The sequence below is a fragment of the Gopherus evgoodei genome, unplaced genomic scaffold (genome assembly GCF_007399415.2).
Source record: "Gopherus evgoodei ecotype Sinaloan lineage unplaced genomic scaffold, rGopEvg1_v1.p scaffold_150_arrow_ctg1, whole genome shotgun sequence".
Taxonomy (NCBI): domain Eukaryota; kingdom Metazoa; phylum Chordata; order Testudines; family Testudinidae; genus Gopherus; species Gopherus evgoodei.
Genome location: NW_022059813.1, coordinates 74,949 through 91,825, shown reverse-complemented (window position 1 = coordinate 91,825; position 16,877 = coordinate 74,949). Strand labels below are relative to the sequence as shown.

The following is a 16,877-nucleotide window of genomic DNA, read 5'->3' as shown; positions in this document are numbered from 1 at the left end:
GGGGGAGGGGGTGGTGGGGGGTGGATAGGGGTCAGGGCGATCAGAGGGCAGGGAACAAGGGAATTGAAATGGGGGCAAGGGTCCCAGGGAGCTGTCAGGAAGGAGCAGGGATTCGATGAGGTGGTGGGGGGCAGTCAGGGACAGAGAGAAGGGATGGTTGGATGGGGCAGAGGTTCCGAGGGGGCATCAAGAATGAGAGGAGAGGTTTGATGGGGTGGCAGGGGGCAGTCAGGGACAGGGAAGGGGGGGATGGATCAGGGGTCCCTGGGGGGGCGTGTCAAGGAACAGGGGGGGTTGGATGGGGCACGACCCCCAGGGGGGAATGAGCCCCTCGTGAAGTGAGGACGAAGGAACCTGTTGTTAATATTTTGGCAGCTCATCACTGACTCCCACCCTCCTATACATTTAACGCTTCTCTCCCTCCAAGCAGAACCCACCACCAGCTCCCTGAGAATCCCTTACCTGAGCCAGCTCCATTGCAGCCATTGCCTTCCCCCTGGGAGGATGGGATGATCTGGAGCAAAACGTGGACGTTATTCTGTAGCCCAGGGTGAGAAGGGCAATGTGAGAGAATTTACACAGGGTTTCTCTCCTTTCCACATGTTGATTCCCCCCAGGATTTCCCCTGCTAATGGACATTCTAGGTTCTGCCACACTGGGAAGCACAGAGTGACCTTATTCTACTACAGATCTAGCCCCCTCCTACCAGGGTGTAACCTTCTGACACATGGTGAAACCCACCCAGCAGCAGAGTCTCTCTGTTACACTTATCAAGTTTGCAGGTGATACCAAGCTGCGAGGGGTTGCAAGGACTTTGGAGGATAGAACTGAAATTCAAAGTCATCTGGACAAACTGGAGAAATGGTCTGAAGTAAATAGGATGAAATTCAATAACGACAAATGCAAAGTACAGCGCTTAGGAAGGAACAATCATATAAAATGGGAAATAACTAACTGCCAAGGAAGGACTGCTGTGGAAACGGATCTGGGGGTAATAGTGGATTAGAAGCAGAATATGAGTCAACAGAGTTACACTTTTTTTTGCAACAGTAAATATCATTTTGGGATGTATTAGCAGGAGTATTGAAAACAAGACACGAGAAGTAATTCTGCCGCTCTACTCCGCAGTGATTAGGTCTCAACTGGAGTAGTGTGTCCAGTTCTGGGGACCACATTTCAGGAAAGATGTGGACAAAATGGAGAAAGTCCAGAGAAGAGCAATAAAACGAATAAAGGTCTAGAAAACATGGCCAATGAGGGAAGATTGAAAAAACTGGGTTTGATGAGTCATAGACTCATAGGTCAGAAGGGACCAATATGATCATCTAGTCTGACCTCCTGCACAAGGCAGGCCACAGAACCCCACCCATTCACTTTTATAACAACCCCTAACCCAGGACCGAGTTATTGAAATCCTCAAAATTGGTTTTAAGACCTCAAACTGCAGAGAATCCACCAGCAAGCAACCCGTGCCCCACGCTGCAGGGGAAGGCAAAAAACCTCCAGGGCCCCTGCCAATCCACCCTGGAGGAAAATTCCTTCCCGACCCCAAATATGGCGATCAGCTAATCCCTGAGCATGTGGGCAAGACTCACCAGCCAGCACCCAAGAAGGAATTCTCTGTAGTAACTCAGTTCCCATCCCATCCAACATTTCCCTGCAGAGCATTGAGCAGTCCCATCTTGGTGGTAATCCAAGATCAATTGCCCAAATTAACGATCCTATCATAACATCCCCTCCATATACTTATCAAGCTCTGTCTTAAAGCCAGAAAAGTCTTTTGCCCCTACTACTTCCCTCGGAAGGCTGTTCCAGAACTTCACTCCCCTAATGGTTAGAAACCTTCATCTAATTTCAAGTCTAAACTTCCTAATATCCAGTTTATACCCATTCGTCCTCGTGCCTACATTATTACAAAACTTAAATAATTCCTCTCCCTCCCTAAGGTTAACCCCCCTGATATATTTATATAGAGCAAGCATATCCCCCCGCAGCCTTCTTTTGGCCAGGCTAAACAGGCCAAGCTCTTTAAGTCTCCTTTCATAAGGCAGTTTTTCCATTCCTCGGATCATCCTAGTAGCCCGTCTCTGAACCTGTTCCAGTTTGAATTCATCCTTCTTGAATATGGGACACCAGAACTGCACACAGTATTCCAGATGGGGTCTCACCAACGCCTTATATAATGGTACTAACACCTCCTTATCCTTGCTGGAAATACCTCGCCTGATGCATCCCAAAATCGCATTTGCTTTTTTAACAGCCGTATCACATTGGCGACTCATAGTCATCCTGCTATCAATCAATACCCCAAGGTCCTTCTCCTCCTCTGTCACTTCCAACTGATGCGCTCCCAACGTATATCTAAAATTCTTATTATTAATCCCTAAGTGCAGGACCTTGTACTTTTCACTATTGTATTTCATCCTATTTCTATTACTTCAGTTTACAAGGTGGTTCAGATCTTCCTGAATAGTATCCCTTTCCTTCTCCGTGTTAGCAATAACCCCCAGCTTTGTATCATCCGCAAACTTTATTAGCACATTCCCGCTCTTTGTGCCAAGGTCAATAATAAAAAGGTTAAATAAGATTGGTTCCAAAACCGATCCTTGAGGGACTCCACTAGTGACCTCCTTCCAGCCTGACAGTTCACCTTTCAATACGACCCGCTGGAGTCTCCCCTTTAACCAGTTCCTTATCCACCTTACAACTTTCATATTCATCCCCATCTTTTCCAGTTTGACTAACAGTTCCCCATGCGGAACCGTGTCAAACGCCTTACTGAAATTTAGGTAAATTACATCTACCGCATTTCCTTTATCTGGGGGCTTGTCTACATCACAAAGTTGCAGCGCTGGTGAGGGGGTTACAGCGCTGCAACTTAGGAGGTGTACACATCTGCAGGGCATCACCAGCGCTGCAACTCCCTGTTTGCAGCGCTGGCCGTACTCCCGTGGCAAGCAGGTCTCCTTCCCTGCGGTTTGCAGGGTGGTTCGGCGAACGCGAGAGCAAACCGCGGCGAAGCTGGTCTCCTTCCCCGGTTTGCTCTCGCGTTCCCCGAACAAGCAGGTCTCCTTCCCTGCGGTTTGCAGGGTGGTTCGGCGAACGCGAGAGCAAACCGCGGCAAAGCTGGTCTCCTTCCCCGGTTTGCTCTCGCGTTCCCCGAACCCCGAGCAAGCAGGTCTCCTTCCCTGCGGTTTGCAGGGTGGTTCGGCGAACGCGAGAGCAAACCGCGGCGAAGCTGGTCTCCTTCCCCGGTTTGCTCTCGCGTTCCCCGAACAAGCAGGTCTCCTTCCCTGCAGTTTGCAGGGTGGTTCGGCGAACGCGAGAGCAAACCGCGGCGAAGCTGGTCTCCTTCCCCGGTTTGCTCTCGCGTTCCCCGAACCCCGAGCAAGCAGGTCTCCTTCCCTGCGGTTTGCAAGGTGGTTCGGCGAACGCGAGAGCAAACCGCGGCAAAGCTGGTCTCCTTCCCCGGTTTGCTCTCGCATTCCCCGAACCTCCGTGCAAGCAGGTCTCCTTCCCTGCGGTTTGCAGGGTGGTTCGGGGAAAGCGAGAGCAAACCGCGGCAAAGCTGGTCTCCTTCCCCGGTTTGCTCTCGCGTTCCCCGAACTCCGAGCAAGCAGGTCTCCTTCCCTGCGCTTTGCAGGGTGGTTCGGGGAACGCGAGAGCAAACCGCGGTGAAGCTGGTCTCCTTCCCCGGTTTGCTCTCGCGTTCCCCGAACCCCGCTTGAAGCCGCCCAACAGCGCTGCAGTGTGGCCACATCTAACACCACTTGCAGCGCTGGTTGCTGTAAGTGTGGCCACTCTGCAGCGCTGGCTCTATACAGCTGTACTAATACAGCTGTAACAACCAGCGCTGCAAAATTTTAGATGTAGACATACCCTAAGTAATCCGTCACCTTCTCAAAGAAGGAGATCAGATTGGTTTGACACGATCTACCTTTAGTAAATCCATGTTGCAATTTGTCCCAATTACCATTGACCTCTATGTCCTTAACTACTTTCTCCCTTAAAATTTTTTCCAAGACCTTACATACTACAGACATCAAGCTAACAGGCCTATAATTACCCGGATCACTTTTATTCCCTTTCTTAAAAATAGGGACTACATTAGCAATCCTCCAGTCATACGGCACAACCCCCGAGTTTATCGATTGCTTAAAAATTCTCGCTAACGGGCTCGCAATTTCACGCACCAGTTCCTTTAATATCCTCGGACGGAGATTGTCCGGGCCCTCCGATTTCGTCCCATTAAGCTGTTCAAGTACGGCCTTTACCTCAGTTGCAGTAATATTCACATTCCCGTTTATCATCCCTCCATCATCGCTAGACTCCTCACTAGTCTTATTAAAAACTGAGGCAAAGTACTTGTTTAGATGTTGGGCCATGCCTAGGTTATCCTTAACCTCCATTCCATCCTCAGTGTATAGCGGCCCCACTTCTTCTTTCTTTGTTTTCTTCTTATTTATGTGGCTGTAGAACCTTTTACTATTGGTTTTGATTCCCTTTGCAAGGTCCAGTTCAATGCGGCTTTTAGCCTTCCTCACTTTATCCCTATATGTTCTGACCTCAGCAAGGTAGCTTCCCTTACTGATCCTGCCTTTCTTCCACTCCCTGTAAGCTTTCTGCTTTTTTCTAATCCCCTCTTTGAGTTGCTTGCTCATCCAGTTTGGCCTACAACTCCTGCCCATGGTTTTTTCCCCTTTCTTGGGATGCAGGCTTCCGACAGTCTCCGCAGCTGCGACTTAAAGTAATTCCAGGCCTCCTCCACATTTAAATCCTCAAGTTCCTCCGTCCAATCTACTTCCCTAACTAATTTCCTTAACTCTTTAAAATTAGCCCTCGAGAAGTCAAAAACCCTTATCCGAGATCTACATTTGTTTATCCTTCCATCTAGTTTGAACTGAATCAGCTCATGATCACTCGAACCAAGGTTGTCCCCTACCACCATTTCTTCTACGAGGTCCTCACTGCTCACCAACACCAAATCTAAAATGGCATCCCCTCTCGTAGGTACTTCAACTACTTGATGAAGAAATCCATCCGCTATCACATCCAGAAAAACCTGGGCCGTATTATTCTTGCAAGCACTCGTACTCCAGTCTATATCCGGGAAGTTGAAGTCCCCCATAATCACACATTTCCCCTTTGTGTTCACTTCATTAAAGACATTAAAGAGGTCTCTATCCATATCCAAATCAGATCCCGGCGGTCTATAGCACACCCCAAGCACTATCTCAGGGGAAGCTCTAGTTGCTTTTTTACCCAGTGTGATTTTTGCCCAGACAGACTCTGTCTTACCCATTCCATCACTTCTTATTTCACTACAGTTAATCTCATCATTGATGTACAAGGCTACTCCACCACCTTTGCCTTTCTTCCTGTCTTTTCTAAACAGCACATAGCCTTCAGTACCCGTGCTCCAGTCATGAGTACTATTCCACCAGGTTTCAGTGATCCCTATAATATCCGGTTTCACTTCCTGCACCAGTAGCTCCAGTTCCTCCATCTTGTTACCAAGGCTCCTTGCATTAGTGTACAGACATTTTAATTTTCGGTGTTTGGCGTCAATGACATTCTTTCCCCCGTCGTGCACAGACCTTCTACCAACAGCATCACCCGTTACTCTGATTTCTAGTCCACTATTCCTCCTTAGATCAATTCCTTGGTCCGCAAGGGTATCCCCTCTCACTTTGTTTACTTCCCTCTCCAGGTTATATTCCGGCGTGGAGATCTCCTGAACATCTCCCAACCATCTCCCCCAACTTCCTAGTTTAAAGCTCTCTTGATAAGGTCGGCGAGCCTCCATCCTAGAATTCTATTTCCCTCCTTGCTTAGATGAAGTCCATCCTGAGCGAACAGTTGTCTATCCATAAACGCTTCCCAATGACCGTACATCCCAAAGCCCTCCTTATAACACCACTGCCTGAGCCATCTGTTGATCGCCACAATCTTGTCACTCACTGGAGAAGACTCAGAGGGGACATGATCACAGTTTTCAAGTACATAAAAGGCTGTTACAAGGATGCTGGAGAAAAATTGTTCTTCTTAATCGCTGAGGATAGGACAAGAAGCAATGGACTTAAATTACAGCAAGGGCAGTTTAGGATAGAGATTAGGAAAAAAACTTCCTAACTGTCAGAGTGGTTAAGCACTGGAATAAATTGTCTAGGGAGGTTGTGGAATCTCCATCATTGGGGATATTTAAGAGCAGCTGGACAAACACCTGTCAGGGATTGTCTAGATAATATTGAGTCCTGTCTTGAGTGCAGGGGACTGGCCTAGATGACCTCTCGAGGTCCCTTCCAGTTCTATAATTCTATGAACCAAAGGCCAGAGAAGAGCAGAATCAAAGGAGTCACTCTGGGGAATTCCCCCTGTCACTGTTCCCAAGGCAGCTCTCTCAGGTTTACAAAGCTGTTTGATGCTCCAGCCTTTATACAGTCTCTCCTGGCAGTGCCCCTTTCAAGGGCTGGGCCTAGTTTTAGCTTTTGGGAAGCGTGACCCCTGGGGCTCTGAGACTGGGCCTTCTTGCCTCAGAACATCTTGTTTCTTTCTGTGGCACCCCAGTGAGTCCAAATGAGTAGATACTCTTGACAGAGACTGTGAATTTAAGAACGTCAGAGCTGCCCACTGCATCAGACTAATGGTCCATCTGGCTCAGTGGCCAATGCCAGGTGCTTGAGAGAGAATGAACAGAACAGATAATCATCAAATGATCCACCTCGTCACCCATTCCCAGCTTCTGGCAAACAGAGGCTAGAGACACCATCCCTGCCCATCCTGCCTGTGACACTGGCAGATGAGGTGTTAGCTCTTGCAAAAGCCCCCATGTCTTCATTGAACAGGGAGAAACACATAGCTGGAATCAGTCTGACTCACCCGTGTTAGTATTAGGGACTAGGATTATAAGAATGTGTTTACACTTCACGGAATGCCTGTGAGTTGCTGCCTGGGTTAATATCTGACTAACTGCATTGTGAGCCTCTGTGGCTCTGTAAATCACCAGACAGGAGAGAGATTTTACCTAGGTGAAGTGCTGACTGGCAACCGAATGCATTACATCCTGCCTGGCAGGAAAGGTTCATCAACACCAGAGAGACTCTTATGGGATGTTAAAGACGACAAAAGATTAAGACCCAATCCAGTTACAGGACTGAATCCTTATTTTCCTAGCACATGGGACAGTCTCAGCTGAGCGGGAGGTGAGATGGGGAGAGGGTACAAAGGGGAAAGTTGTTGTACCCATGTTGGTCCCAGGATAGCAAAGAGGTATTTTTAATTGGTTCTAAAAAAATTACCTCACCCACCTTGTCTCTCCAAGAGATCTGAAAGTGGCAGAAGGAGACAAACAGGAAGACAGAGCTCAGGACTCTAAACCAAACATTTCAAACCCCTGGAAGAAACAACATTTCCCTTCTGCTCCTGGGCATGTTTGTATCCTATATGAGGGACCACCCCATTCCCCTCACAGCAGCAAAGAGAGACTGCAGCCAGCCCCAGATGGTCTTTCCCAATCCTGGCATGTTTGTTGTGACAGCTTGTGTGTGGCGGGTGCACGGGCTGGGTACAGCTGGACCGATTTGCAGATTGGAAAGTCAGGGCAACTCTAGCACAGCTTGGGGGCTGTGGGCAGGGGGAGCAGTTCTGGAGCTGGGCCTCTGTCCTCTCTAGCTCTCATGGCAGATGGCTCTGGCAGCTGGGTACATCTGGTCCCATCTGCAGATCGGAAAGTCAGGGCAACTCTAGCACAGCTTGGGGGCTGTGGACAGGGGGAGCAGTTCTGGAGCTGGGCCTCTATCTTCTCTAGCTCCCATGGCACATGGCTCTGACAGCATAAAGTGGGTCCATCACTGCAGGGGAAGATTGGGGTAGTGTCTGAGATCAGGGTGAGAATTGGAGGGGGGTCCATGCTCAAGAATGGGGGATGGAATTCACCTCCCCACCCCTCTGCAGAGCTCAGCAACTAGGGATTTATCCAGTGAAGTGAATTTCACTCTGGGTGACTTTGAGTCAGCCACGGAAAGATCCTTGTGCCTTCAGTTCCACACTGGCCAGTCAGCTCTCTCCTCAGACTGCTGGGGGCAGCCAGGGATAATTAGTGGGTTTGAGAATTAGAAGATGAAAATTCACTAAGAACAATGATATTTGTGTGTTTATTATTAAATCCCCAGACACCCACCAATCCCCGTCCTCCTTCCGATGAGCTATAAGTATCTAAGGGACTCAGCTACTGATCCTGCAGTCAGTTCCTGCCCTTCCCACTTTCTAAAGCAGCACTTTTAACAACAAGGCAGGGAAACATGTAAATACTTTGAACCAAATTCCAGAAGCTGCTGAGCATGGAGAAGTTAAAATGAAACCAAGGTTCAGTCTCTTCAGGGACCTGGCTCCTAGTGCAAAATTACAGACACTCCTCGGAAATCTGAAATGGCCACTTCATAACTGATAAAATGTTATTTATCTGTTCACTTCTGGGAATTATCAATAAGAGAAACAACCCAGTGATGGTGATATCCTGAGGAAAAGATCTCATGTGTCTTTAGATCATACCAATTTGTAATCTGGAACTATATACACTAAAATGCCTAATTCGTAGCCCTATGGCGATTGCCTGGTGTCACTACACGGCAGAATTAAGGTTGTTGCCTTAGTTCTGAATTTCCATCCCCTAGCATATTGCAATTGCTGTTAAGTGGGTTTGACAAAATTCATTCTATTTATTTCTTTTAATTTCAATAGATAGCAATATTTATGTTTAAGTCCTTTTTTTAATGTTTACAATTTCAATGTTCAGAGATGTGGGAAGTTATGGGGGTCGTCAGACAACAATTGTTTAATAACAGTAACTGTTGAGATTCCAAAAGTCAAACCATATAACTGTTCAAAGAGAAAGTGTCAATGTCACACTCAAAATATACAGTGTAAATATCCTTAAATCAAACTCGACTTTCTCCAGAAGCATTTCTGTATATTACCTATATAAATATGTTTTCATCTGTGTGTGCACAGAGAAATTAACATTTACTGCAATTTATTCATAAAAATCTAATCATTTCAAACATAATTTTAAGTAATGAAGTACTTGAATTCTTTCACTTCCTAGACTGGAATGTTTCATTTCAGGATAATTTCACCCTCCCTGTGATGTATTTCACTCTCAGTGCCGTAACCCCCTCACAATGTAGCTCCTGTCTAGGAGCTCTGCTGAAGCCAGTGACATTATGACCAGGTGACACACTGACATGAGAAGAGACACATGGGGAAGGGTGGAGGATGAGGTAACATGGAGGCTACCAGAGTTGAACGTGGCCCTAAGAGCAAACGCCCTCTCAGTCTCTCCTCTCTCCCACCTCCCAGAGTCAGTAATCCTGAGAAATCGTTCCCTGAAATCTAAATAGCCCCAGTTCGAGAGACAGTGATTAATGCAGGTACCTTAGGGGCTGCAGCGTCAACCCCCTGCCTGGATGAGGAGGGTGAACAATTGCAGTAGAAATTGGTTAGGATGGGAGAGGGCACAGCTGACATTGGACTGGGAGCTGAGTTGACCAAAAGGCCAGAACTCATGGGGGGTTTGGGAGAATCAACAGGACTGGGTAGAGGCATTTCAGTGTATTTTCTTCATTAACCATTCTGCCATGTATTTAATTTAGAAACTTTTCATTCCCATCTAAACACCTTGGAGCTAAGCTGGGTTGATGCATTTCCACTTACAGTGGTACAGTTTTAATTAGGTGTTTAATCAGAAGCTTATGCAACACAAAGCGGTCAATAATGGGTGTGCTTTCATTCATTAACTTGACTGTATGCTGTGCAGCGCTTTTAAAAAAAGATGGTGTGAGGGAGTGTCAAAATTTTAGGCCTTAAGAAATAGTAAGTAGGTATCAGTTCATTTCTTTCCTAATTTTAATGTCAGTTTTGAATCAGTATTAATACTATGTTGTTTTAACAGCAGTAGGGTCCATTTGCATAATTGTTTGCAAGATTTCATTGGATACTGTAAACCAGTCGTCTTCACCTTTTATTCTGAGATTCCTAAATACAACCCAGCGCACCTCTCCTGAAAGACTGCAAGCCCTGGCCGGTGACATGTTCCTTAGAGAGCAAACACCTGACGAGCCCTTTCGCCCTAAAACGCGCATTTGGCTCTTTGACATTGCTTTATCCACCCCACCAGAAAATGCTAGAGGGAACCCGGTCATTACAGCCGACCTTCACTAGGTACAGTTCTACCAGCTATGGGCCAACATTCAAATAGTTCTGTTTGTTTTATCTTTCATTCAGCTTTGCAATTAATAGATCCCATTTAAAAACTGGAAGTGAAATAACTGAAGCAAGATAAGAAGAGAGCAGCGTTGGGCATAAGTGGGGGGGAAACAATAAATGGAAAGAACCGACTATGCAAAAAGGAACATCGCAAACTATCAGAGCCCCAGATCCCCGTCCAACTGAACCCACTCCAGCCAGGCATATCAAGCTGGGTCCCTGAAAAATCGCCCAGCCCATCTGGCAGTGAATGCTGCGTGTTTCAGGCAGAGCTACGCTGTGTGCATCTGCTCTGCTGACATGCTGCTTTGGTACGGAACGCACCACGGCCACAGGGAGCAGAGACATGGACTCCTACAAAACACATTCCCAGATACACCTCCAATGCCGCATCCCCTCCCCACCTCCCTACTGTCTGCCATCCCCTCCCCTACCTCCACATGGCCATTCTCAGCCTATTGCTAACACTTCCTCCCAGCCTTCAGCACTATAAATAAATAAATAAAACGCGGTGTTACAAAAGGTAGATCGTGCCACAGAAACCGGATCTGGATGTCAGTAAGGTTTTTGATACAGTTCCACATGGGAAACTATTCATTAAATTGGAGAAGATGGGGATTAATATGAGAACCGAAAGGTCAATAAAGAATTGGTTCAAGGGGAGTCTACAAGAGGGTCATATTGAACGGTGAGTTGTCAGGCTGGAGTGAGTTACTAGTGGAGTTCCTCAGATCAGTCTTGAGACCAATCTTACGCAACACTTTTATTAGTGATCTTGGCACAAGAAGTGGGACTGGGACACAAAACTGGGAGGGATTGCCAATATGGAGGAGGACAGGAAAATCATACAAGAAAATCTACATGTCCTTGAAAGCTGGAGTAATAGAAATGGGATGAAAATGAATAGTGCACAAATTCTAGTTGTTAGTCCCCAAGTGTATAATTTTGCAATAAACTGAGGATTTATCCATTGGAAGTGACAGAGGAGGAGAAAGACCTGGGTGTATTGGTTGATCACAGGATAATTATGAGCTGCCAACGTGATGCAGCCGTGAAATAGGTTAATGCAGTCCTAGGATGCATCAGGTGAGGTATTTCCAGCAGACACATGAAAGGGTTAGTACTGTTATAAAAGGCACCGATGAGACCTCATCTGAAATACACCTCTACCTTCTGCCATTAAAGTCTGTGAGTCTATAAACTGTGCTTTGTGTTGCACAGACACTGATGCAGATCAGGGCCCCATCGTGCAGCACATAGCAGAGAACCTGACTGAGATCAGCACCCCCATTCTGCTGGGCACTGCACAGACAGAGAGGGACAGTCCTTGCCCCAAAGAGATCACAATCCAAGGAGATAATGGGTAGGAGGAAAACAGAGGGGGGCTGTGACTTCCCCAAGGTCACCAAGCAGGTCAGGGACAGAGCCAGGAACAGACCCTGTTAACGCCAGAGCCACATCACCCGCAGCTTGGAAAGGTCCCCACACCCCATTGTATTAGGCTGCAGGAAGAGATGGTTTGTCCATGGATGCACAGGCTGTCTTGGCAGGGTAGCTCAGCTGTGGTCCCTGCACACAGCTGGGTGTGTCTCCCCTGGGTCAGGAGAAGTCAGTGTCCAGCCCTGTGGGCTGTGCTCCTGGCTCATACCTCCAGTACTCACTGCTGCCCCTCCTTTACCAGCTGCACTGGTCAGCCAGCCCCAGGCCTCTATGAGGTCACTGTCCCTCCCACTCCACCACTTCAAACCTTCAAACAGGGACATGGTGCACCAGTGTCAGAGTGCACTAGTGTAAAGTCTGTCTGTACTAAGAGTTTGCACCAGTGCCTAAAACACCAGTGTGGCAGAGACCTTCAGTGCCGAAAACAGCAGTACGGTGGCACTAGAACTGGGATCTAGTTCTAGCTCTGTCACAGACCTTGCACACATCAATGATTCTCCTCCCAACTTTAGTCTCTTTACCCAGCTATCCACTCACTGGGGTCTCCCCTCTCTCCAGAGCTCCTCACAACTAAAATCTGTGTGCGTGTCACCAGAGCTGAGCTAGTTCAGCTCTGGAATAGTCTTACAAGGGGGGCTGTGGAGTCTCTTTCCCTGGAAGTTTTTAAGAACTGGTAGGACAAACCTCTGCCAGAGATAATCAACATATACTTGGTCCTGCCTCAGCAGAGAGAGCTGGACTTGATGACATCTTGAGGTCCTATCTAGCCCTACATTTAAAGGATGCTATGCGATATATACGTATAAAACATACAGAGAAAAACCACACAACAACATGATGTCAGGCCGTTCAAAAAAACAACAACAAAACAAAAAACTACACTGCATAGCATAAAATGACACAATACTAAGGAGAAGAAAGCAACACAATGCAAACTAACACACCTTAGGACAAAAGTACACAATGCAAAATAACAACTCAAACCAAGATAACACAGACACCAAACAAGCTAAGGCAAAACAACGCATCATAAAACTATGCAACATAACGTGGTGCATCATAGTTCCAAAAGGCACCATGCAAAATAGCTCAGCATAGAACAGGACACAGCACAAGAGAGAATTATTTCAGTGTAGACCTGGAAGGGATCTTGAGAGGTCGTCTACTCCAGCCTCCTGTGATGAGGCAGAACCAAGTATCCCTAGACATTCCCAGACTGGTGGATCTCTAACCTGGTCTTAAAAATCTCCAGTGAAGAAAATTCCACAGTCTCCCTTGGGAGCCAATGCAAGGCAAACACAGGCCAAAACAACACTGTACACACACATGCTGGGCTTGTGGATAAGGGGAGAGGGAAGACCTGAAACAATCTGGGTTCAGTTCCCAGTTTTGCCCCAGATTCTCCATGCAAACTTGAGCAAAATACTTCAGCTCTCTGATCTTCAGTTTCCTCATCTGTAAAATTGGGAGTCATCTCCCACAATTGGCCTATTTAGCCTTTGAGCTTTTTGTGGCAAGGCCTGTCCCTGTGGGCATGTCGACACTGCCGTCAGACACCAGCGGCTGGCCCGTGCCCGCTGACTTGGGCTCACATGGCTCAGGCTGTGGGGCTGTTTAATTGTGGTGTTGATGTTCCGGCTGGGGCTGCAGCCCAAGGTCTGCCACCCTCCCACCTCGCAGGGTCCTAGAGCCTGGCTCTAGCCCGAGACAGGACATCTATACTGCAATTAAACAGCCCCTTCTCCTGAGCACCGCGAGCCTGAGTCAGCTGGCATGGGCCAGCTGGGGGTTTTAATGGCAGTGTAGAGATACCCTTGGTGTCTTTTCTGCACCTGTCACAATGGGGACCCTGATTTTGATCAGCGTTTGTGCAGAGCCCTGCACAACAGGAAGACTGATCTCAGTTGGGGACTCTGCAACTCCCAGCATTACAGGATCCCTGATTTTGTTTAGGGCCCCTGCAGCAACTGGCAAAATGTGGGGGCAGGATCTCTGTCAGGGTCTGTGCAGTGCACAGTACAGTGGTGGGGAGTGATCTTTGTTAGGGTCAGTGCAATGCCAGGCCCAACGGGGACACAGATCTCAGTCGAGGTCTCTGAAGTGCTCAGAACAATGGAGGCAGCGGTTTGGGTCACAGTCGTGCGCTGCCTGGCACAAGGGGGACTGTGATTTCGGTGCAGGTCTCAGTTTTATCTGGCACAACAGTGGGGTCTGATCTCACCTCGGGTCTCTTCAGTGCCTGGCAGAACAGGGTCCAGATCTCAGTTGGGGTCTCCGCAGCGCCTGGCAGAACAAGGCCCAGATCTCGGGGTCTCATCAGCACCTGGCAGAACAAGGCCACGCTCAGTATGATAAGAGCCCTGATCTCAGTCACACACCTGAAGAGAAAAGTGGGAAGATTTTCGAGAATTCAATATCAGTATTTCAGAACTGAGGAGAAAATGGGGCACAAACTAAATATTTGCCAATATAAGGGACAAGCATCAATATGTGGGGAGATTTTATGTCACCATTCAACAGTTCAAGAGAAAAGAGGGGAAATTGGAGGGGATTACACAGGGATATTGAATCAACAACAGGATGGGACGGATTCTTCTTGCCTCACACTCACAGGGCCAGGAGGGAGCCCTGGGTGATGTCTTTTCACAGGGGAAAGGGGCGGGGCTGGAGTCAGAAAGTCACTGGCTGTGGGGAGGGGCTGGCAGTAGGAGTATTGTGGCCACATTTGGTCTGGAAATGTAACTAGCTAGTGATGGGGGGGGAGGGAAAGGAGTAGCTGGACTAGAAAATCTGGGGCTTGGCCATCTCAATGGGGGACACTTGCTCCTCCCTCCCCTTCCCACGCCCTGTTGCCAGCAGAGAGGGCCCCCCCCAGCCCAGCCCAGAGGTGTCCCTGTCTCAGGGCCCCCCCAGCCCAGTTCAGAAATCACTCGGGGGAACCATTTCCCACCATCAGGCTGCACAGACATTTCCCCCCCTCCCCTTTCCCAGTCCCCCCGGGAGCAGATCCCGGCGCTGCGAGATGGCGGGTCCCCCCCCGGACACTGGGGCAGAGTCACCGCCCGGCCCCCGGGGCTCGCTCCGGGACCTGGAGCTGCAGCTCCACAGCGGGGCAGGCAGAGCCCGGGGCGGCCCCAGCGCAGCTCCAGCGGGGCAGGGCCCGGGCCGGGCGCGGGGGGGTTAATGAAGGGCTCCCCCTCCCCGATCTGCGCATGCCCAGAGCCCAACGGCACAAACCCTTCTCCGGCCCCGGGAGAGGCTCCAACGGCCCCGCGCGCGCTGGGAACCCGGCTCCACCTCCCCCGCCGACGTCACTTCCTGTGCAGAGAGCGTCAGGAACTACATCTCCCAGCCTGCCCCGGGGCCGCTTCCGCCCTCTCCAGCCCAAGTTAAGGAGGTCCCCGGGGCCAGGCAGACCGTCTCCCCGCCCCTCCTCCTTTTCCCCCGCTGAGAGACCGGCCCCCCCCGCCTTTTCCCGGGGAGCGGTTTAATACAGCGGCAGCGCTGGGAGGGCTTGTGACCTCTAAACAGCCGCCAATCCCCAGCCCTGACCCCCCAGCGCACCCCAAACTCCCAGCTCCCCCCAGCCCTGACCCCCCCAGCGCACCCCAACTCCCAGCTCCCCCCAGCGCACCCCAAACTCCCAGCTCCCCCCAGCCCTGACCCCCCCAGCGCACCCCAAACTCCCAGCTCCCCCCAGCCCTGACCCCCCCAGCGCACCCCAAACTCCCAGCTCCCCCCAGCCCTGACCCCCCCAGCGCACCCCAAACTCCCAGCTCCCCCCAGCCCTGACCCCCCCCAGCCCTGACCCCCCCAGTGCACCCCAAACTCCCACCTCCCCCCAGCCCTGACCCCCAGCGCACCCCAAACTGCCAGCTCCCCCAGCCCCAGCCACTCCCCCCAGCGCACCCCAAGCTCCCAGCTCCCCCTCAGCCGCTCCCCCCCCGCCCTGACCCCCCAGCGCACCCCAAACTCCCAGCTCCCCCCAGCCCCAGCCGCTCCCCCCAGCGCACCCCAAGCTCCCGGATCCCCCCAGCCCTGACTCCCCCAGCGCACCCCAAACTGCGAGCTTGCCCCAGCCCTGACCCCCAGCGCACTCCAAACTCCCAGCTCCCCCCAGCCCCAGCCGCTCCCCAAACTCCCAGCTCCCCCCAACCACAGCCGCTCCCCCCCAGCCCTGACCCCCCAGTGCACCCCAAACTCCCAGTTCCCCCAGCCCTGACCCCCCAGCGCACCCCAAACTCCCACCTCCCCCCAGCCCCAGCTGCTCCCTCTCAGCCCTGACCCCCCTGCACCCCAAACTCCTACCTCCCGCCAGCCCCAGCCGCTCCCCCTCAGCCCTGACCCCCCACTGCACCCCAAACTCCCAGCTCCCCCCACCCCAGCCGCTCCCCCTCAGTCCTGACCCCCCCACACCACTCCAAACTCCCAGCTCCCCCCAGCCCCAGCCGCTCCCCCCAGCCCTGACCCCCCACTGCACCCCAAACACCCAGCTCCCCCCAGCCGCTCCCCCTCAGCCCTGACCCCCCACTGCACCCCAAACTCCCAGTTCCCCCCAGCCGCTCCCCCCAGCCCTGACTCCCATAGCGCACTCCAAACTCCCAACTCCCCCTCAGCCCTGACCCCCCACTGCACCCCAAACTCCCAGTTCCCCCCAGCCGCTCCCCCCAGCCCTGACTCCCATAGCGCACTCCAAACTCCCAACTCCCCCTCAGCCCTGACCCCCCACTGCACCCCAAACTCCCAGCTCCCCCTAGCGCACCCTAAGCTCCCAGCTCCCCCCAGCCCTGACTCCCCCAGTGCACCCCAAACTCCGAGTTCGCCCCAGCCGCTCCCCCCAGCCCTGACCCCCAGCGCACCGCAAACTCCCAGCTCCCCCCAGCCCTGACCCCCCAGCGCACCCCAAACTCCCAGCTCCCCCCAGCCCTGACCCCCCAGCGCACCCCAAACTCCCAACTTGCTCCGAGCCCCGGCCACTCCCCCCAGCCAATTCCCACAGTGCACTCCAAACTCCCAGCTCCCCCTAGCGCACCCCAAGCTCCCAGGTCCCCCCAGCCCTGACTCCCCCAGTGCACCCCAAACTCCGAGTTCGCCCCAGCCGCTCCCCCCAGCCCTGACTCCCCAGCGCACCCCAAATTCCCAGCTCCCCCCAGCCCTGACCCCCAGCGCACCGC

General features: G+C 51.1%; 1 long non-coding RNA gene across 2 annotated transcripts; it reads right to left on the bottom strand.

Moving 5' to 3' along the window:
- Positions 1-260: 260 nt before the first annotated feature.
- LOC115639913 lies at positions 261-15,257 on the bottom strand. Of its 2 annotated transcripts, none has more exons than XR_003997765.1 (3): positions 14,792-14,811; positions 13,925-14,081; positions 261-538 (listed from the first exon to the last, which is right to left on the bottom strand). It is a non-coding gene; the product is annotated as an uncharacterized LOC115639913 (long non-coding RNA). The 2 variants fall into 2 exon arrangements; XR_003997764.1 differs by lacking the exon at positions 14,792-14,811 and adding an exon at positions 14,941-15,257 and having other exon boundaries at positions 262-538.
- Between the last annotated feature and the right edge of the window lie 1,620 nt (positions 15,258-16,877).